At 54.5% G+C, this 17230-nt stretch overlaps 1 long non-coding RNA gene across 5 annotated transcripts in view; it reads left to right on the forward strand.

Moving 5' to 3' along the window:
• LOC116445547 overlaps nucleotides 1-17230 on the forward strand; it is an 80659-nt gene that overhangs the window by 51917 nt on the left and 11512 nt on the right. For 2 of the 5 annotated variants that reach the window (XR_004240813.1, XR_004240811.1), the window contains exons 3-6: nucleotides 6706-6798; nucleotides 7967-8083; nucleotides 9569-9694; nucleotides 10942-11002. This is a non-coding gene — a long non-coding RNA (uncharacterized LOC116445547). Of the gene's footprint in view, nucleotides 1-6705; nucleotides 6799-7966; nucleotides 8084-9568; nucleotides 9695-10941; nucleotides 11514-17230 lie in introns of those variants that run through there. The other 3 variants (XR_004240810.1, XR_004240812.1, XR_004240814.1) reach the window with 3 other exon arrangements.

Consider the following 17230-nt stretch of genomic DNA (forward strand, 5'->3'; position numbering starts at 1 on the left):
CTGTTTCCCACACAAGCCTAAGTGTCAGATCTGGGCCATGCAGCTGGGAAAAAGGAGCTATTAAATAGTTTTTTCTGTCTGATATGTCACAGGCTGGTGTAAATTTTAGCTGAAATCTCAGGCAACTCTTCCCTGAAATTGGGTTAAAGGAAGATTCCTACACACACACATTTTTGCAGCAATTTATTAAGAAGCCTGGTGAGCCATAGGATTTGAGCTTCCTTAGACATGGACACAAGTCCCTGTTTGAGAAGCTTTCAGCAAATTACTCAAGTTGTTCTGAGATCCAGCCTGTCAGTGGCAGCTTCCCATCCACCCTGGGAAACTGGGCAGGGACCCCTCTGGACTGGGCACAGCTTTTTTCTCTGGAGAGATGCTCCAGCAGCACTTGGCGGTGAATGTTGGGGATTAATCCATAGGAAGGGTTAAATCCATGATTACTGCCGGACTCTTGGCAGCACTGAATTCCCAGCTAAGGGGAGAGGAGCCACCAAAATTGCCCCTTCTGGCACAGCAGCTGCTTTGTGCCAGTATCTGTAACCTGGGATTGATCCTGATTGTCTGACTGTGGAGTCACTGAAGTGCTGGAGTATGGAAAACAGACAAGACGGTATGCTACAGTGGGGATTCTGTAACATGATGTAACAAACAAGGAGCCTGTGGAAAAGAAATATATATGGACCGATTCTTGGTAGATGTTTCAGAGATGTTTATTTCTCCAGCCGCATGGCTGGGATCTGCCGAGGAACTGATCACAGTCACGGGACCCGAGGGTCCTTCTGCCCGCGCAGGGAACACAAACCAACCCATGGGAACGAGGCTGAGCAGGGGCAGGGAAACCCCGTGTCTGTGCCCTCAGGGCCCCTCTCCCAGGGCTCCATGGCAGGGGGGACGAACCCCGACATTTCACCCGTTTATTTTTAACAAAAGAGATTTAAAACTGAACATTGAAAACAACTGCATAAACATAACAAGAACAGTTTTAAAACAAAATAAGCCACCCTACTGAGTCTTTAAATGTCCAAACAGATTCTCTGGAACATCTTAAGGCTGACAGAAGGGAGACAGGACTCTCCGAGCATGCTTTGTGGGGAAACTGAGGCAGGAGAGGGTTTAATTTCTTCCCTCCCCCTTTTCATCCCCCACTCGGCATTGGAAAGGGATTTTTGGGGAAACAATTGGCAAAGGCATGGTTTTGTGAGGGAAACCATGGGTGGAAAAATGGATTGGGAATACACTGGGGGTAATAGGATATAGGATAAAGGGGAAAGGTGGGATTAGGAGACTGTAGGGGGGGCCTACAATGGAGATATTGTCTAACATGACTATGATTTTTAGCATATATACTGCCTTTTACAGGAACACCATCAGGCCCAGTGACCTGTGATGCTTGTAACCCTTTTCTACCTAGTACAATTTTGAATTCCACCACCTCTCCATCTCCCAAGCTTGGGATGTATTTTTCAGGGTTATTCTTTCTAATAGCAGTTTTATGAATGAATATGTCTTGCTGGTTATCACATCTTGTTATAAAACCATGTTTTGTTTAACATTATACCATTTACTATTCCTAAAACCTTAGCTACAGTGATCTTTTCCTTTTTCCAAGTGGCTGCTGTTTTCTGTCTCACTGCGTTTTTGCTTTCTCTTTCTCTTGCTCCTGTGTTGGAATTGCCAGGGCTGCTAGTGCTGCCGGGGCCGCCAGGGCTGCTCGTGCCTGTGCGCTCTTCCCGGGGTCGCATTCGGGGCCATGTGGGCCGGGCCGCGCCGCTCAGTTCTCCGTGCGTCTCCTCCTCTGGTCGCAGCTTCGCTGCCGCTGCCAGGCGCTGCATCCACATCTCGGCCGGGCCCCCGAGCGATGACCCCCCCGTGCCCTGCTCCACCGCGCGTCTCGGCTGGGCGCGGCTCCGCGCCACCGCCGCCAGCCGCCGCCCCTGTGCTGCCCCTCTCGGTCGGGCGTTCACGGGGCTCGCTCCACCACGCGCTGCGCGGGGCCGGGCGGGCACCGCTGGGTCCCGCTGCTCCCGCCGCGCCTCGCTCCGCCACCGACACTGCGGCTCGCGTGGCTCCGCCCGCACGCGGGAACTGCCTCGCTGCTGCTCGCAGAGCGCTCGGTGCACGTGGCCTGGGTCGCACGGTCCCTGCGCCAGGCTTCCCTTCGCCAGGACACAGCTGACATTGCTCAACAGTCTCAGTAATTAAGTAATATTCACGAAAATATTCTTCCATCGGCATATATTTTGACTCAAAAATTAACTGTGTCCAAACGGTGTTCCAAAAGTCTTTGGTAAGAATTAAATCCCAAGAAACATAGAAAAAGTTCTTAAGTAACCATGCCAGGAAGTGTTTCAGTTCTTTTTGAGCTTAAATTAAGCTAAAATTTACAAATTGTTGTTCAAGAATCTTTTCACGTTTAAGATAAATGTCCATATGCAGCTCTGAGAGCTAAGAGTCTTCCCACGGTTCCTCCATAGTTTAGATATGGAATAGCAAAACAAAAACAAGAAAAATCCAAAGTTTCTTTACTCACAAATCAGTCACTTACGGATCGGGGATCGTTCTGCTTGCAATTCTCCACCATTTTGTTACAGTGGGGATACTGTAACACGTGTGTAACAAACAAGGAGCCTGTGGAAAAGAAATATATATGGACCAATTCTTGATAGATGTTTCAGAGATGTTTATTTCTCCAGTTTCATGGCCGGGATCTGCTGAGGAACTGCTCAATCACGGGACCCGAGGGTCCTTGCCTGCGCAGGGGAACGCAAAACAACCAATGGGGAACGAGGCTGACCAGGGGCAGGGAAACCCCGTGTCTCCCCTCAGGGCCCCTCTCCCAGGACTACATGGCAGGGGGGAAGGGACCCCCACAACAGTGGATCAAGCCCTTGTGTCACCCGGTGGTTTTGGGCAGGGCACAACAATTGGCAGTGAGTGTGTTTAGGGAGAGGAGCCACTGCTCACCTTCCCAGCAAGCTATGGGAAAGCGAGCCCAGAGGATGAGGCTTGGGAAGGAACTGAGAGCTGTGAAATGGCTTAGATCCACCTTAAACTCCTAGAATGATCTGTGTTGGAAAGGATCTTACAGATCTGTCGCTTTCTCTATTTTCGTTTTGCCTCTGAATCGTGAGTTCTTTTACTCAGAGTTCAGATTGAAACGCAGGAGATGCCAGGCTTTTCTTCTAATTGATGTTTATTACTTTCTTATCTATAGGACAGCTGCACAGGATGTGCCTCTTAGTTAACGAGGTGGAAAAATGGCCCCAAGTTCTAACTTCCAAGGCCATTTAAGGTCCAAATCACCCAACTATGAAATGCCAAAGAATTTGTTTTTACTTATAGTCCAATAACTAACTATTCATGATCCACACTGCGGGTTTTTTGACCCAATACCAGAACACCCAGATTTATGAAGAAGAAGGAGAAAAGAAGAAGAAATCCACACCCAAAATTCTCCATATTGTTACACACATATATATTATTATATCCCAGAAACCTAAATTCTCTAAACCCAGGGTTCCAACACAGATCATCCTGTTCAGCCCCCTGCCATGGTCAGGGACACTTTCCTGGGGTGTCCATGGAATATGCTCTATGCCAAGCTGGTGGAACGGGCAGGGTTTTCTCCCTGAGCCCAGTCCCAGACAAGACTGGGGTTTCCATGGGAAGAAACCTGGAGCTGCATTTCTGGAGGCTCCATGCCTGGAAACATTTCAAGTACCACTCTGGTTTTTTCCAGTCTTGGCCAAAACTGGGCATTACATTTCTTCCCAGAGCAAGGTGGTTTTCCCTGGATTGTTGGGATTACACACTGGGTGTTTAAGGGCTCTGTCATCTCTTTCTCCTGAGTAGAAGAGTAAGGAAATGTTTTGCTCCTGACTGTCACAGAGATGTGGGAACAGCCCGGTTCTGGTGAGGAATGTGGTGCCCAGGTCGTTGTGTGTGTCCTGTTGTTTTGTTCTTCGAGCCTGTTGGAGTGCTGGCCTGGATTTGGGAGGAGCCAAGTAGCCTGGAGCTGTGAGGTTTTTCCCATCAGCAATCCATGATGGGGATGTTTTCCCTGGCTTCCCCAAGGGGAAGGAACAGCTTTGGAGTTGTTGCAGGCTGTGGATGCATCTCCTGAAAACCAGTTCAGGATTGTTCATCTGACTCTGCCCCTGACCCGTGACTTCCAGGGAGCCTCCTTGTATTCTGGACATTCCCAGGAGAGGATATTCCACCACCTGCTTTTTAAGCCAGGAATTCTAAACCCAGTAAGTCACTCACATTCTATGTGAGCTGTCCCAATGGATGGGAGAGGGAACACCCCACACTGCTGCTTGAGACATTCCTGACTGGAATGGGGGCTGACTGGACATTTTGAAGCACTGAGGCCACAAGTTCAGCCTTGAATGGCATCCCCAGGGAATGCTGAGGCACTTGTCACTTGGCAACACATCCCTGATGGGGAGCAAAAAGAGGAGGGGGGAAATTCTGGGTTAATGGGAGGATGTTTCTGGAATGGAACTCAAAGGGGTGCTGATCATACCATGGAATCATGGGGTGGCTTGGAAGGGACACAAAGACCCTCTGGAACCTGTCGTCCCATCCCATGTCAAAGAACACATCCAAAACTGCCTCCTCACCCTCATGGAATGACAATGGCTGTTGGGAGCTCTGGCAGAGCACCTGGAAACCAGGTAAGAATAGCAATGGGATTGTTTTGGCTGCTACTGGATGTGGTTTTCTCTTTTCAAGGTGTTCCTCTGATTGATGTTTTCACAGTAGTTTCCTAGGCCTCATTTGAGAGTAATGCCAAGAATTTGGAAAACAGTGGGGGAAAAAAGTGAACCTGATCCATTTCTAATAATTCCAAACTTCTCCCACAATACCATTTTGGGGGAAAGCTGGTTAAAGGATAAAGATGCAGAGAACCAAGTGTAGTAAACCCCCCTGGCTCTCTGACAGAGCAAACCTTCCAGTAATCCCAGTAAATCTCTCTGAGACTCTGGGATCGTAAGGTTTTCCAGGAAAGCAAAACAAAGACAGAGATTGGGGAATAGTCTTCCAGTTAATAATGATTTGATGGATGTAAGAATGATTCTTGTATGTTTGACACTCCCTTTTTTATTCTTGGAATAATTTAAAAATTATTCCTTTAACAAATCATTAAAATTTGGGAATTTAAATTTGAGAGGAAACGATGCAAAACAATGCATGGAAAGATCATGGAATCATCCTGGAATTGTGGAATGGTTTGGGATGGAAGGGACCTTAAGGATCACCTCATTCCATCCCCTGCCATTCCATCCACTAGCCCAGGGTGCTCCAAGCCCCATCCAGCCTGGCCTTGGACATTTCTAGGGATGGAGCAACCACAGCTTCTCTGGGTGGGCACAAGAGGAAATTTCCAGCAGGAACTGAGGTGTTTCCTTTGCTCTGTCCAGCCTCATCAGGGCTTTGGGAGGCAGAGGGTATGGGAACAGGAGCTTTGCCCAGTGCCTTGGGGGAGTCTTTGATGTCCCAAAACCCAGCAGAGCAAAGTTTGTTGTTTAACATCCTGTTAAAAAGAGATGCCAAGGCAGGAACGGGAATGGACTGCAGAGCAGGGATGGTGCCCAACAGAGGGGTGACCATCCATATGATTTGTTAAATCCCGATGTCCATGGACAAAGACCCTCTAACTAATTAAAGTTAGAAAGTGATATGTTTATTCAGGTGTAGCAGGGGGGGGTCCCGGGAGCAGGGGAATCCAGCCAGAGTCACGATACGAACACCGATACGATTTGAGCATCGTGCTCCAGTTTTATTACTCGGTTACACCAAGTTATACTTTTTCCCAAAGTTCACGCCCCTTTCCCATGAGAAAGCCTCTAAGCAGTGGGGGAGCTGACCAGTGTATACCTTTTCCCAAGGCTGTTCAAGGCCGCTGGCTAGCAGGTGCCTTGCAAGCCTGTTTTCAGCCTGAGGCCCCATCAGGAGTACTTCTGCAACAGCCCTGGGATGCCCAAGCCCTCCTGGGGTATCCTATATTCCACAAGGAATCCCTCTACATTCAGGCACTGGCGGGCAGCATGGGAGTAGCCTCCTAAAGACACGCCAGCGAAGTACAAGGTTCTTCATTCTCTATTTATTACACACAGTTTTACATCTTCTACATATGTATGACCCCAGCACCTCCCATCCTCTGCTTCGTATTAAAATGAGATCATTGGTCTCTCACGCGGGCGCAGTTTCTCTCTTGAAGTGCGTTGGTGGTGTCGAATTGGGTCAGTGGTCCTGAAAGATGAAGTCAGGAATGTCTTCCTCACAGTAACCTTTTTACCTTCTTGCTGTTGGCAGGCCTTCATGGCCTCTTGGTGCAGCCCAAGATCTCCTACTTTTGATTAATTATTACAAACCCAGGTGCTGTTCTCAGTTCTATTGGTTTCAATTAGTTTCAATTTGTTTTGATGACAGTTCATTTATTCTGTTTCCTTCTACAAACAAAACTTAAAACATAATGGCAAATAATACATCACTTGGCTCTAGTTTAGGCATCTACTAATCATTAACTTATCTTTTGTTTCTCTACTCTGTATCTTAATTAATACAAATTTCTTCTAACTTTTAGCTAGAATTTTAACATTTTAGAACCTTGACTCACATAGGGTCCCACCAGTCCATCCCTGCTGCCATGGTTTGGGATGAGCAGGCCTGGTAACTCTCCCTGTGTTTGCTCTGCAGGATGAGGAAGCCAACCCTGCAAAGAAGGAAGATGAGAAGGTGTGGGAGGATGGAGACAGTGGCCACTGAAGGCTGGGGAAGGCACAGGTCCAAGTAGGAGATGTTGCCTTCTAAAGAGAGGGACGGGTCTGTCCCATTGGCATGAGGCCAATGGAACAAAAGGGTTTGATTCCGTTTTCTAACTCAGATTCTCATGTGCCTTAAGAGAGATCTGTGGAAACGTCATTATCTCTGATGGAATCTCTGAAAAACAGGGATTGAACCTTTCTGAAGTGGCCCAAACCTGTCTACATGTATCCAGATTCAGCCCCCAATCCCTGTTTTTGTGTACAGTTGGGATGAGACCACAGCTGCTGTTACTTGCCAGTTCACAAGCTGTGTAGCTCAGAGTCTGCAGCCCTGAAGGGCCAGGCTGTGTTTAGAATAGCCCGAGGTAACAGAGAGCTGGAGTCATTTCCTAGCAGGGAACTTGACTTGGAAGCTGCATTCCAAACTTTTGTCCACATTTATTTTTTCTCCCACATGGAGGCACCTAAAGAAGCAGAGGTGGGGTGTTCCTAACAAAAGAACATCCAAATTCATTGGTGGTAGAGGGCTTAAAATTAAAGTATGGGTGGAGGTCCCTTTAGGACACTTCCAATTCCTTCATATATGAATGGAATTTAAATGAAGTGTCCAAATCCTGACAAGCTTGTATGAACTCCAAAGCCTCTGCAAGTGTTTTACAGCCAGGGAGGGAGACAAGAGTCTGGAGTCTCTCCCCGAAATCTGGCTGCTGGCATAGGAATAATTGTGTATTCCCTGGGGCTGTCCTTATGGAGAAAGGTTTATTTATCTCCCCTGGGTTTATTCAGTGTACCTTCAAAATGATGGAAACCGATTTCATGGAAATGCCAGAGGTGCCAAATGCTGTCCCCAGCCAGAGCTCAGAGCCAGCCCTGTGGGAAGGGGTTTAATGCCCATTTTCCCAATCCCTCAAGGCAGCAGCACTGGAGCCCTTGCCCCCAAACACGCCCGAGGTGCCGAGCGCTGGCAGGAGGCAAATCCAGGGATTGGACAGTAGGAGCTTGCCCTGCTCGTGTAATCCCAGGCCTGGAGCTGTGCTTTAGAAATCCCAGGAGATGCTGCCTCACTCAAACCTCATTTAACGCTCAGCATCCCTCCTGCTCCCTCCTGGAATTACTGTTGCTCCCTTTGCTGCTCTTCCCTATTATTACTATTATTGCTATTACTGTAAATTCCCACTCCATTTCTTCCACAGCCCTTGGCTTCCCACAGGTGGTGCTTTAGGAAAGCCCCGGCAGCCTGGGAAGGTGCTTTTGGCTCCGGACACATTCCCAGCCCCCGGGAGCAGCAGGACCTGTGCTGTCCCCAGCAGGTGAGACAGAGGTTTGTTTCTTTGTTTCTTTGTTTCCTTGTTTCTTTGTTTCCTTGTTTCCTTCCTTCCTTCCTTGTTTCCTTCCTTCCTTGTTTCCTTCCTTCCTTGTTTCCTTCCTTCCTTGTTTCCTTCCTTCCTTGTTTCCTTCCTTCCTTGTTTCCTTCCTTCCTTCCTTCCTTCCTTCCTTCCTTCCTTCCTTCCTTCCTTCCTTCCTTCCTTCCTTCCTTCCTTCCTTCCTTCCTTCCTTCCTTCCTTCCTTCCTTCCTTCCTTCCTTCCTTCCTTCCTTCCTTCCTTCCTTCCTTCCTTCCTTCCTTCCTTCCTTCCTTCCTTCCTTCCTTCCTTCCTTCCTTCCTTCCTTCCTTCCTTCCTTCCTTCCTTCCTTCCTTCCTTCCTTCCTTCCTTCCTTCCTTCCTTCCTTCCTTCCTTCCTCCCTTCCTCCCTTCCTCCCTTCCTCCCTTCCTCCCTTCCTCCCTTCCTCCCTTCCTTCCTCCCTTCCTCCCTTCCTCCCTCCCTCCCTTCCTCCCTCCCTCCCTCCCTTCCTTCCTTCCTTCCTTCCTTCCTTCCTTCCTTCCTTCCTCCCTTCCTCCCTTCCTCCCTTCCTCCCTTCCTCCCTTCCTCCCTTCCTCCCTTCCTCCCTTCCTTCCTCCCTTCCTCCCTCCCTCCCTTCCTCCCTCCCTCCCTCCCTTCCTTCCTTCCTTCCTCCCTCCCTCCCTTCCTTCCTTCCTTCCTCCCTCCCTCCCCCCCCCCTTTAGCTTTTCGAGGGCTCTCTGGGGGTCTGAGGGAGAAGGTCTTTGTCATTCCAGGGCAGAATTAGCCCTGATCCCACTAAGAGCAGGAGGAATCATTTTATCCTTGTTTTTGGCTACACATTTTGTGTTTCCTCTCTTTTGCTGACACCGTGTGGTGAAGCAGCAGCTCCCAACTTTTTCAGTGCTGCCCCCTGGAATAGTTTTCATTCGTACAACCATGAATTCCCTGCTGGAATCCCAGTCACAGCCCCCCAGACTAACGTGCAGTTTAAGGTCTTAGCACCCTGACCAGGACAATTTCCTGTCTCTAGACATGGAAAATAGGGGAAAACGCAGACTGGATTGGAGCCAGAATCCAGAATGGGGAAAGTGAGGCAGCGTGCTCGGCACAGGCTGGGGATGGTACAGGGGCTGTTCTTGTTGGATGACACCCGTGTGGAACAGATCCTTCTCTTCCTTTGTCCAAAGTCCGATGGCAAAGGATTGAATAGCTCACAAATGGGGCCTGGAATGAAAATGGTTCTGTTAAAATTAGGCAAAGAATGCAATAGGAAAAAATGGACATTCTTTTTATGTATGAAAATAGTAGGGAATAAAAGGCAAGGGCACTTTTATTTGATGTCACCTCACTTTTTGTGGATAAAACCCTCCAGTGAGCAATCAGAACAGGAGTGTGAAAGCCACAAGCCTTTGACTTCCACAGGGACCTAATTTCCCTTTTCTCCTCTCTTTCAGGACAGGAAAAACCACTTAACTCATCCCATCTTTGCCAAAAGCTTTGGTGTTTGAGCAGCCAAACCCAGCGGGCTCCGGCCCTGGCGGAATGTGCTGGAGGGCCCCTGGTGCTGCCCATGGTGTGGGGTGAGTCCCCAGTTGTCCCCAGAGCGTTGCAAATCCAGAGGGATCTGCCCTGGTTTCAGGCTGTCCTTGCCCTGGTCCCTGCAGTCCCCTGAGACACAGAGAGAGCCCTGGCCAAAGGGCCTTTGGCACCTTGTCAGGAATGTGGCAGCAGCCCCAGGAGCAGGTTGGAGGTGGGAACTGGGGCTGTGTCTGAGACTGATCCAGGTCAGGTCAGTGTTTACCTGTGGGGGTTTGGCCCCACACACTAAGTTTAAGCAGGATCAGGGTGATGGATGCTGCATTTTGTGCACCCCGAGAGTTTCTACCCCCCCTGGAGATTTCCTGCAGGGATGTGGCAGCACAGGGAGCAGAATTAAAGCTGCACCTCCCATGGGCATTGCTGGCCTTTGTGTCTCTGTTGTGCCATCAGTCTGTGGGAGTTTGCTGCTGTCCCTGCCACCCCACTGGGGGCTGTGTGCTCCTGGCAGCCCTTGGCAGCCCCACACGAGCTCCAGTGGTGCCTCTGTGCTGTGTTGGGAGTGTTGGCTGGGAATGTGCCTCACCCCTGGCAGTTTTGTTCCTTTTGTTCCTGAGCAGCCAGACAGAGCTTTGGGCTTGTCCGCTTCAGAGTTTGATTGGAAAAGTCCCTGAAAAGAATAATGACAGTGAAGTTTGTCAAAGTGGTGCTGTCAGACCCCACCTGACAGTCTGTGCTTTGTGTCGGAGGTTGTCGTGCATTTGCCCTGCAGGGAATGAACGTCCCCTTCCCAATTCAGCCCAGAAGGTCCCAAAGGCTCTTACAGGAATATTTATCCTTTGCTTCCCTTTGTGATAATGAAATCTCCACCCTGCCATGAGCCATTCCTTGATCTCTCCTGGAGAAAACCTCATGGCAGAGGCACTTTGCAAAGGAGCCCAGAGCTGTGTTTGGAGCAGAGAGTGCTGAGAGCTGCATCTGCCTGTGCTGCTCCAGCCTGGCAATATCCTCATGGAACAGACTGGGCAGGTGGGAACAGATGGAGCAAAATCCCTTCATGGAAGAGGTTTTCTCCTGTGCAGATCAGGCATGGGGCAGGAAGTGAACTTTGGAAATCAGCTGCTCTGCCACCAGAAAGCATCACTCACATCAGCATGAATGACATGACCTGTGCCCACCACTCACAATTCACCCAGCCAAAATCAAGAGCAAAGGTTGGTTTGGGTTTGAGAACTTGAAATAACTTTGAAACAGAAGAAATCACTTTTTTCTTCTTATTTCTTTCTTTCAGATGCTGGACTTGCCTCTGTGGATGTGTGCTGAGCTCTTGCTGCAGGGGACTGTCAGCGGCTGTGAGTTCCTGTTCTTCTCACTGGGGAATTGGAAATAATTCTTAATTAATTAATTGCAGAAATATTTCTGGAACCTTTCTCCTTTCACACCTCACTGTGTGGGACAAGGACAGAGAGAGCGAGCAGAGGAGCGGCCTTGGGTCGGAGAGGGGCAGGAGAAAGGCACTGTGGGCAAAGGGACCTCCCTGGTGTCACCAGGGCACCTGTGGGGAACAGAATGGACACTTTGAGGGCATATGGAGGTGAGGAGTGGACAGTCTGGGGCAAAATCTGAATTCATCTACATATATATATATAGGGGATATTTTTGAGGGAAAAGCTGAGGTACTGAGTTCACCCACCTTGCCCCGAGTTGTGTTTGCACAAAGCGGGACCAGAGGTGAAGGTCAATCCAAAGCCAACCCTGCTCAACCTATAAATCCCAGGATAAGTTCTACAAGCTGCCCATTGAGGGACTAAAAATACACAAAAAATTCAACCAAGAGCATTAAGAAGATTCCTGGGAATCCCATTACAGTGTTGTCATTGCATTTTTAACAGATCTTTAAGCTTTTTTATGACAACAGTGCATTTCTCTGTTGGGGTTATTCATTCTGTGGGCAGTGAGGTTTATCTGGATTTGAATTCCCTCATGGTGGTCCTGACACTGCTCAGGAGCTGGTAGGAAAAACAGACTCCTGGCAGGCACAGGGTGTTTTCCCCCGGAGTTCATCCAGCTGCTGCCCACCAGCCCAGCCAGGAGGGATCTGCTTTGGCTCCTGTTTTCTGCCAGGGAAAGAAAGTTCCATTGATCCAGCTGAGATTCCAGCAGCCTCATCTCCCGGCGCTCCCCGGGCAGCCAATCCGCTCTCCCGCCCCACCTGCTCTCAGCTCCCGCCCAGCCGGGGCCAGCTGAGCGGAGGGGAATTTGTGCTGCCAACAGCAGCGGAAGGACACGAACTCTCACAGCCTGCGATTCGCAGTGTCCCTTTGGAAGATGCTGGTTGCTGGGATTTCGATAATTCCATGCATCTGGCTGCTGAGATTTCCCAGCCCAGGGGCTTTAGCTGGCAGGGCAGCACAAAGATTGTTCTCTGTGTGGTGCCCAGATTTGGGGTTCAGCTTTGCTAGTTTAGATGAATTATACCTATAGCTCTAAATTCCCTGCTGAATTCCCATTGGAATAACCTCACAGTGCCTCATGGAGCGTGGATATTCCCATGCAGAGCTGCCTATTTAATGCCAGGTGTGTCAGCGACCAGCAGAGGTTCCAAGGAAGCTCAGTGGGATCAGGACAAGGACAGGTTTATACTCCATAGAATTTGCTATTTATAACCCTTATCCCCCAGCCCCACCAATGTCCCTGGGGGGCACTTGACAGAGTTCCCTGGAATTCAGCTGATTTCACCCTCACTGAGATCAGGCTGAAGTTGATATTTTAGAGCGGGAGAAAGCAGTGGCCGGACATGCTCCCAGCCCTTGGTGAGGCAGCCCCTGTGCCCAGGTGAGGATATCTCTCCCTGCAGAAGGTGATTTAATTCCAGAGCCTCAGGAGTGGCCTCTGGAAGGTCTTTTCCCTGAGGAAAGGGACGCACATCCCTGCCTTTCAAGGCATCTGCAGTGTGGACCTCCCTGTGAAAGCTTTCCCTCAGTTCTGCAGTTCCAGCTGGCTCCCTGAAAAACTCCAACCTCAATCCAAACAAACTCTAACCTTTTACTTTAAGGCATTTCTGAGGGCATTGCCTGGGGTTTAATTTCTGTGAAGGAAGATTACCTTGGCTTTAACACTGCTGATGGATGATGTCCCCAGGCTGGAAGGGAAGGGATTGGGGGTGGCTGGGACATAACCTGGCAGGTGTGTGGGAGCTCCGGGAGGTCAGGACCAGGAATTGCTGTCTGAGCCCCTCCGCAAACACTGTGCCAGCATTCCCAGGTAATGCCAGCTGTTCCTTGGGATATTTTTGGGGTGTCGGTGGGCTCTGTCCAGGCTGAAGCATCTCTGGGTGCCCATTCAGAGCAGCCCCTGGCTGAGGAGCTGCGGGCAGCCCTTTATCCGTGTCCATGCAAGTGCTGCCCGGGCATCCCAGTGCCCATCCCCAGGACTTGTGTTCTGCACGCTGCGTGCCATGGGCAGAATGCTGCAGGCACAGCTCCTCCCCTGCAAATATGAAGGACAAGAGGTGCTGGTTCCCTTCCTGGGGCTCCCAGCCTCCTCCAGCCCCACGTTCCTGGCCAGCTGGGACACACGCAGGGAACACCAAGGAACATTCCTGGTAGCAAGCAGGAGTCACCGAGGGCTCAGTGCAGCTCTGGGCCAGAAAAGCAGCCCCAGCCTCAGCACCTGCTGTGATTTTGGGCTGTGAACACTCACCTGCAGGAAATGCCCCTCTGCAGCCAGGACCAGCCCTGATACTCTCCAGAGGAACTTTTGCCACAGACCAAGTGAAGCTTTAGGACTTGTCTTGCTCATTTCTCCCTGGAAAGGGACATAGCACGAGCACCTTAACAGCTGTTGGGTAAATCCTGGAAAGGATCAGGGTTATGGGAAGAGTTTTGTGCTGTTATGTCAGGTGCCAGCCAGTTCTGCTCTAGAGCCATTCCAGGGGCTGGTATTTAAAGTAGCATTAGCAGAAAAGAAGGAGCTGTATTGGCATAGGAATTCCCTTGCTGGCAGCAGCCATTCCCATTCCAGGCAGGACCTTCCTCATGACCCTGAGATTGGCTCAGGTGCTTGGAGCAGGGTGCTGAGAAGCTCAAGATTCTGAGTTCAGTCCCTAAATGGACCAACCACTTATCACCATTTGACTTGATGATCCTCGTGGGTCTTTCCAACGCAGAATATCCTGTGCTCTGGAAATAAAGAACAGTTTTCCCTGGCTTTTTAAACCTAGAGGTTTTTTCCACTAGAGAGTGCGAGCCACAGAGAAAGTGGGGGAGAGGAGGGAAAGGATCAGGTCTCACCCGGCAGGTGTAGGACAAGCAGCCAGAGCAGAACCGAGCCCCAGCAGCTCCCAGTCCCACACCGGGCGCAGTGAGAGCAGGAGCGGCAGCGCCGGACTCGGCCCCAGCGCCCGCCCCGGAGAGGCTCCACCCACCCGAGGCGATGCTGCAGCGATCCCGGGCTGCTCGTTCCGCGGGGGCGCGGCGGACAGGGGCCCCCCGGGCGTGCAGCCGCCGGGGAGGGGGAGGCGGGCGCTGCTCTGCCCAGGGGCTGCGGCGGCCTCGGGGGTGCCGGGGCGGGGCGGGAGCTTCGCATCCCCGCGGGGGCTGCGGGGCGGGGCCGGGAGCGGCCACCGGGGGCTGCGCTCGCGCCGCCGCTCCGTGTCCGGCAGGGGGCGCCCCGCGGGGCGGGCGGCGCTGAGGGAGCGGCGGCGTTGGGGGCGTCCCGGGGCTGGCGCGGTGCCCGCGCCCCGCCCGCTTCCAGCCGGGATCCAGCGCCTGCTCCGGGGAGCCGCCGCCCTCCTGCTGGTCCCGGCACCGGCACGGCCCCGGCTCCCCGCGGCCGCAGCGGGATCGTGCCCGGAGCCCCGGCGGGACCCCACCCCGTGCCGGCCGGAGCAGGAGCGGCAGCGCCGGGCTCGGCCCCAGCACCCATCCTGGAGTGGCTCTTCCCGCCCGCGGCGATCCCGGTCCCGATCCCGGTCCCGATCCCAGCCCCAATCCCGCCCCGGTCCTGCGGCTCCAGGACCGGTACCCTGCCCGCCGAGGGAGTAGCGGCTCCGCCCGGGACCCCCAGCCGACACCGGCAGGACCCGGACCCGAATCCCCGGGCCCGGATCCCGACCCCACTGTAGCGCCTCGGGCTCCGCGTAGCGCCGGGACCAGCCCCGGGACCAGCCCCGGTCCCGGGCTCCGCACAGCGCTCCGAGCGACGGTCCCGCCGCATCCTGGGATGAGCATCCATCGCATACAGCGGAGCGGGCGCGGGTCCGCCGGGATTTACGAGCGCGGGCGGGGCGGGGCGGGGCCGGCTCAGGTGCGCGGGGCCCCAGAGCGGCTGCGCGGGGCGGGACCGAGGGCATTAAAGCCCCGGGAATCAGCGCCCGGAGCCATTTGGTCTCGGCGCGCGGGGCGAGAGGTTGCGGCAGGGCCGCGCTCTATATTTCTATTCCTTTATATTTCTCTTTACCTCTCTTCCTCTAAACCTCCCCTTCCCCACCCCTCCCTTCTTCTCCTTCCCTACCCCCTGTTCTCTCCCTCCGTACCCTCCTCTCCTTCCTCCCGGACCCCCCGGACCCCCCTCCCTATCCCCCTACACACCCCTACCCTACCCCTCCACCCTCCCCCTCCTTCTCCACCCTTCCTTCCCCCCCCACCCCGGCTCCTCCCTGCCCCCTCTCCCCTTCTGCCCCCCAATTTCCCCACAGCTGTCCTCAATCCTCCTTCCTCCACCCTTCCTTCCCTTTCCACTTCTCCCTGTTCCCCTTCCCTCTTTCCCCCTCTGTACCTTGACACCCCCACCGATGCGCCATCCTCGTCCTCCTTCCTCCACCCTTCCTACTGCCCCACCCCATCTTCTCCTGTTCCTCTCCCTGCTCCCCTGCACACCCTGACCCCGACCACCGCCTCTGCCCCGCTATTCCCGTCCTCTGTTCCCCTTTCCCCCGCAGCCGCGGGGCTCGGGGCGCCGGAGAATAAAGCCCAGAGGGCCGGAGCCCGGCGCCCTCCGCCCTCGCTGGAGCCCCCACACGGGGCGAGACCCGCTCGGCGGGTCCCCCCATGCAGTTCACAAGCACCGCCCAACACCGCCGGGGCTCCGGCTTTCCCCACATCACACTGCGGGCTCCCGGGGGGGTCGGGGCTGGGGGTCAGGGAGGGCCCCCTCCTTAGGAGGGGGTACCGGGGTGGGATGGGCCCCCTCCGGAGGAGGGGGTCCCGGGCGGGGGGGGTCAGGGTGGGCCCCCTCCGGAGGAGGGGGTCCGGGGGAGGCGGAGGAGGGACTTTCCCCCCTCCAGTCCCTCCCCCGGATCCCCTCCTCCGGACGTGGTCCGCCCCGGCCCCCTCCCGGGAGCCCCTCCTCCGGACCGGGGATGGGGGGCGGGGCGGGTGGGGGGGAAGCAGAGGGGTCACGTCACTTTGCAGCGTGAACAGACACAGAGCTCGCCGGCCAAACGAACGGCCCCGCCCTCCCTGGGAGTCCCCGGTCCGGAGGAGGGGATCCCGGGAGGGGGGGGGTCAGGGTGGGGCCCCTCCGGAGGAGGGGGGCCGGAGGAGGGACTAGAGGGGGGAAAGTCCCTCCTCCGCCTCCCCCGGACCCCCTCCTCCGGAGGGGGCCCACCCTGACCCCCCCCGCCCGGGACCCCCTCCTCCGGAGGAGGGGCCCCATCCCACCCCCACCCCACCCCGGTACCCCCTCCTAAGGAGGGGGCCCTCCCTGACCCCCAGCCCCGACCCCCCCCCGGGAGCCCGCAGTGTGATGTGGGGAAAGCCGGAGCCCCGGCGGTGTTGGGCGGTGCTTGTGAACTGCATGGGGGGACCCGCCGAGCGGGTCTCGCCCCGTGTGGGGGCTCCAGCGAGGGCGGAGGGCGCCGGGCTCCGGCCCTCTGGGCTTTATTCTCCGGCGCCCCGAGCCCCGCGGCTGCGGGGAAGGAAGGAGAGGGGAGAACGGGGAGAGAGAAGAGATGAGGGGGAATGAGAAGGGGTAGGGAAGGGGGAGCGGGGTGCAGAAGGAAGCGGGAGGGAAACGGAAAGGCTGGATGGGGGGAGAAGGAGGGTGGACAGAGGAGGGGAAGAGAGGGAAGAGAAGGGGGTAGCGGGGTAGGGACAGGAGAGGTCGGAGTGTGGGAGGGGGGAGGTTTGGGGCGAGAGGAGGGGAGAGTTTGGGGGAGAGAGAGAAGAGGGGGAAAAGGGAAGAAAGACGGGGAACACGGGGAGAAAGAAGGAGGGGAGAAGGGGGGACAGGAGGGGAGGCCGAAGCCCCCGCGCCTCACCCGGGGAGCCCGGACAGGGAATTCCCGCCCGCACCGCGCTCGCAGTGAGCAGATGGCGAGGGAGGCGATTTCCGGGCATTAAATCCCCTCGGCCCCGCCCTCGCAGCCGCGCTGGCGCCCCGCGCACCTGAGCCGGGACCGGCACCGGCACCGCCCCTGAAGCCGCGCCCCGGCCCCGGCCCCCTCCGGGCCCCGCCTCACAGAGCCCCGGCCCGCCCGGCCCCAGAGCCCCGCCCTGCCCGGGATGGGGACGGGACCATCGCCCGCGGCCCCGCCCCTCCCACCTGGGCCGAGCCGGGGCTGCTCCCGGCACCGGCAC

Source organism: Corvus moneduloides, chromosome 6 (assembly GCF_009650955.1).
Source record: "Corvus moneduloides isolate bCorMon1 chromosome 6, bCorMon1.pri, whole genome shotgun sequence".
NCBI lineage: Eukaryota > Metazoa > Chordata > Aves > Passeriformes > Corvidae > Corvus > Corvus moneduloides.